A 5,631-nucleotide genomic window follows, 5' to 3' on the forward strand; every position below is an offset into this window, starting at 1 on the left:
ATGTGGATAATTTAAAATGATATATCTAAACAAATGTACATAACAAACTCATGTAAATAAATATTTATTCAAAATGACTCCCCATCTATTTGCTTAGAAAATCACCTATTTCTTCCTCCTTCCAGAAAAGAGAATAACAGTCCTAAACATTTCTGTCCATTGACCTAAGGAACTGATATACCATTTATGGTCCATTAAGTCATTTGCTGTTCAATTATTCTTTGGCAGAAAATAAAACTAGGACCTAGGGTTTGAGTAAAGCTGCTTCACTGAAGTTTTGGATTCTGGCAGGTGTAGCTAAGTGTAAAGAAAAGAGAACCAGAAACGGTGCTGCTGTCTACAAAGGGAAATTTGTTTTGACTACAGTGATGTTTCTTCCCCACTTTGTCATAAGCAGGTGGAGTTTTTTTTTTTTTTTTAAAGATTTATTTATTTGACAGACAGAGATCTCAAGTAGGCAGAGAGGCAGGCAGAGAGAGAGAGAGGAGAGAGCAGGCTCCCCACTGAACAGAGAGCCCCATGCAGGGCTTGATCCCAGGACCCTGGGATCATGACCTGAGCCAAAGGCAGAGGCTTTAACCCACTGAACCATCCAGGTGCCCCAGCAGGTGGAGCTTTTATGTAGTCACCTGATCTCCCAAAGAAACCACTGAGGGAGATGGAGGAGAAGGGAGTTGAGGGAAATTGGAAGGGAAGGTGAACCATGAGAGACTATGGACTCTGAAAAACAACCTGAGGGTCTAGAAGAGGTGGGGGGTGGGAGGTTGGGGGAACAGGTGGTGGGTAATAGTGAGGGCATGTGTTGCATGGAGCACTGGGTGTGGTGCAAAAACAATGAACACTGTTATGCTGAAAAGAAATTAAAGAAAAAAAAAAGAAAAGAAACCACTGGGGGGGCAGTGGTAGACCAACTGGTTAAGCATCCAACTTTGGTTTTGGCTCAGGTCATGGTATCAGGTCCTGGGATCAAGCCCTGCATAGTGCTTGGCTTAAGATTCTCTCTCCCTCGGCTTCTCCCCCTACTCAGGCTCTCTCTCTCTCTGTCTCTCCCTCAAATAAATAAATAAATCTTAAAAAAAAAAAGAAAAAATAAAGAAAAAGCACTGAGGACCTGTGTGCCCTGCAGTGTTTTCTTACAAGCCTGATGCTGACGCTAATTCTCTGGAGGTTTAGACAACAAGTGGCTCACAAGCTGAGTCCTGCTTAAGGGTGCGTGGGTAAGCTATACCTTTCCTAGTATGTCAAATAACCGATTTTGAATGATTTCCCAGAAATTTAAAATCAAGAGATTTAACATACAAATATCCCTGGTAAGACCTGCTCTTTAAAAATTGGAAGTTGTACCAATTCTTGGCAATCTGCAGCAATTGGGGGTGGCCAGACGGGCGCCTGTGCTCATAAGTGTTTCATGCCAGGACTGCTTCTGTCAGGGGCACACGCTGCTGACCCTGAGTCTGTAACTCCTGCAGACGGAGGTCTGTGTAGATTCCTCAGGCCCTTAGGACATCCATCTACCCTTGGCTACAGGTATGTTCAGAAGTACAATACATCTTAACACATGTAAAGTGCTGAGAATAACAATCACATAATAAACCCTCAGAAGGTATCACTCATTATTATTATCATATCATTTTCTCCCTCCATCCTCCTTAGCTTGTACCATTCATTTTTATATTTTCTTTTCTAAGATTAGGAAATAACTGGTGTCCTGGCTTGTGCCTTAGACATAAACACACATGTTTACAAGCCCACATGTAATACAGGTGAAATGTGAAATACACACACACACACACACATGTGCAGGCGCCGAATAGGAGATGATTTGCTTGAGAGAGATTGGGTTGTTTATTCATCCCACTCTATTTCAGCTGAGGGGCAAAAAAACAGCTCAGTTCTAGCACCAGTCCACCTTTGTTTCCTTTCCAAACCTATACCTTGTGTACCTTAAACCGCTTTTCCAGGATGACTCTTATTTTAAAACTTCAGACATCTACCGGGACAAGTAACTTAAATTCACCAGTGTCCTAACAAGAGGAGCTTATGGAGACGTGCCATAAGAGAGACGCTGCCTTCAGTATTCTGGCAAAACAATACACAATGGAGACAAAAACATGCTCCAAAGAGATGTCGATACATCTTATCATAGTCATCCCGCACTAGCATGGGATGAAAATGATTAAATTCATAGCTCCAATAAACAACACACAAATTACTTCTCGAAGGGAGCAGCATAATAATACCTGGAGCGTAAAAAAAAGGAAATGAAGTTTAATTAAGTGTTGCCCAGTGAAATCCTTCTGGAAAAGCTCAGTGGAGGCAGAAAGCACAAGTCCAGCCTGCCCCAAGAAGGGAGGGACACACTGTTAAGTATAAAAGACCTTGCCCCCCACAAATGTCTATTTATTACATATAATACATGTTATAATGCATGTATAATAACATTCTATGCTATGTAACACTCATATGTATTCAGACATTCACCTAACCAACCACCAATCTTCTCTTTGTATCTCACAGTAAAATACTGATTTGTCTTTTTATGTTTTAAGGACACTACTACTTTCATAGAGAAGAGTTCAAACCTCAAGTAGAACTGGTATGTCTTCTTTAGTTAATATGAATAAATACAAATTACGTTTAAACACATCTGGTGTTTAATCAATCAGCATAAAAACTCAATGATTTTAAGAACAGGCTCCAGGTGAAAATTTGTACCTTCAACTGGAACATGTTGAGTTAAGGAAGAAAAATGAGGCAAAGAGAAATCCAATTTTTAGACTAAATATGAAGACCCATGCTTAAAGGTTAGTTTTTGAATATATTTTTAGGTCTCCCTTGGTCAAAATATGAAAATGCAGTCTGTATGCAACAGCCTTGTGAGCCCTCATCTTCAATGCTCAGACCTTCAAAAAAAAAAAAAAAGGATGTGCCAATATCAGTACACACATGTTAATCCCTGCTTCCTGTGACCATGAACTCCAGGTGTTAACCCTCCTGAGTCTCACTGTATAGGATAGCTGCTCAGTGTAAATTGCATAAATTATCTGTTGTTAGAGAAAACAAGACTTTCTCTCTCATTTATGATATTTCAAACATTTCAGATTAAGTTAGGAGTAATTTGCAATGAAATTTTCTGTTAATATCTTAAATGAGTGAACTAAAGATGTAAAATGGCGATGACTTATTTAGCACGTATTATAATTAAGATACTCATAATGGGAAATACATGACTGGCACTACTACTAGTACTACCGATGAGTGCCAAGCTATATATATATTGATCAACTTGTTTAGTCTGTACAATAACCGCATGCACAAGATTGATAATATTTTCATTTTACTGGTGAGGACACTGAGACATCACATGTTACATAAATTTGGCTGCTGTCACTTTACTAAAAGGTGGCTGTGCTGGCATTTGAAAGGATTCAGTACACCTCTAGATTCTCTTCTCTTAACCATGTGCCAAGTATCATTATAGGACCTTGTGATGGTTAAATTTTCTGTATCAGTTTTAACCAGGCCATGAAGCACCTAGGTGTTCACATGAACATTGTTCTATATGAGTATGGGGAGGGACTTATTTGGATGAGATTAACATTTGAATTGGAAGACTGAGTAAAGTAGATTGACCTCCCTAATATGGGTGGGCCTAGTCCAATCTGTTAAAGGCCTGGAAAAAACCAAAAGGCTGAATAAGAGAGAATTCACTCTGTCTTTGAGCTGGGACACCAGTCTTCTCCTGCCTTTGGACTTGGTCCAGAATTTACACTATTTGTTCTCCTGGTTCCCAGGCTTTTGAACTCAGACTGTAACTGTATGTACCATCAACTCTACTAGGTCTCCAGCTTGCCAACTTTGCATTTGGGGACTTCTCAGCCTCTATAACAATACGAGCCAATTCTTTATAACAAATTTCTTTACATATATCACATATTGTTCTGTTTCTCTGTAAACACACACTGATGCAGACCTAAATATATATAATCTCAGTTAATCCTCGTATCTACCCAACTAGAGAGAGATTAGTCGCATTTTTATAGATCCCAAAATGATGGCCAAGGTTGCACGGCTAGGGAGGTTTAAAGCTAGGATTTGAAGCCAAGCCTAAATCCAGAGTCCACACACTTTCCCCCCTAATTATAGTACATCCATGAACATGTGAAAAGAGATGAGAAAGTTTCAGGCTAAGGGAAAAAAACTAGCTCTCCAGTCTTCCCATTCCCCCAACATTTCCACCACGGAGATCCCCTAGACATCTCTATAGTGAACCACACACCTTGAAACCCCAGTAAAACTCCCCCTTGAATGGAAAAGAGTAAGTAGACTTTTTTAAAAGATTATAAAGATAACCAGACTTTAACAAAATGATAAATTATATAACCTCTGAAACTCGAAAGACTTCGGACTATCCCTTCGTACTATATTAAAACTTAAATCAGTGATAGATCGATCAACCACATTTAGCATTTTTGGTCCTTGTTCAGGAATCTCACCATTTCCACTTTCATTGCTCATCCCTTCTCTTTCCCTTGAAGCTAAGAGGTCATACATAAAATTCATTAGAAATACTTAAGGCTTTTAGACGAGTTCTCAGACTACCATAGTTATACTACAGTGAGCAGTAACAGAAATCAGGCATCCCTTCACATACACACACCAAATAGTTATTTCTGATAACGATCAAAGGCTATAACAACAAAAAAACCCTTTTCTAACATTCTATGCCATTATAATAGCTGTCTTTGACAACTAAATACCAAGTAATCAAAACAAATGTTAATTAGTACCCAGCATTTACTATTCATAGAGACAGGCCATCATCTGTTAATTATCAGACCAATAACAGAGTATTGATCACAATTTGTCAACTTGGAAATAATTAAAACCAGTAAAAGAGTAGAATCTTTCAGTAAACAATAGGCTTTCCTTTCAGAAATGCTTAGCCAGCTCTTTCTATTGTACATTACTCTCTTCATCAATAAGTGCTTTTCATATAATTGTCTCTCTCTTGATTGTGCTGGTTTTTAAAGCAAAAATTATGTGGTTTAGTGAGAACGTATTAGGCACATACATCATTTTGGCAGCCAATATCAAGTCATGAAGGAATGAAGAGAGTCGATACCTAGCGCAAGTCATAAAATCAGTTTTTCCTATGTGTTTGTACTTTGAAACCCTGTTAGTTAAATTTGTTTTTCATCCGTCTTTAAAAAAAAAAAAAAATCTTTCCTGAGTGCCAATTATGTGCTTTCTTGACATGGATTTAATTATTCAGAAATATGCTTTTGTATTCTAAGTCTTAATATTCAGTGCAAACATACAGAGAGCAGTGATCTTCACAGGAAGAGATAAAATCCTTTATTTGCTTTGTCTGATAGCTTCTCAGCCAATGTAAAGTCAGTTTTCAATCGAAAGGAAAAAAAAAAGAGATGCTGCTGGAACAGTGTCTTGAAACACAATCCTTAACATCCTTCCAAAACTTTTATAATAATTTTTCAAGAAAATGCAACTTAAAATATGGATTTATGACCAAACCTTCTCCGACAAGTCAGCTACCACTAGGCCTGCAGAGTTCTCCACTTATCCCAATATGAACTGCTTTCTGTCATAGGGAAAAATTTAATCAGAGGG

Source organism: Meles meles, chromosome 5, assembly GCF_922984935.1.
Source record: "Meles meles chromosome 5, mMelMel3.1 paternal haplotype, whole genome shotgun sequence".
Taxonomy (NCBI): domain Eukaryota; kingdom Metazoa; phylum Chordata; class Mammalia; order Carnivora; family Mustelidae; genus Meles; species Meles meles.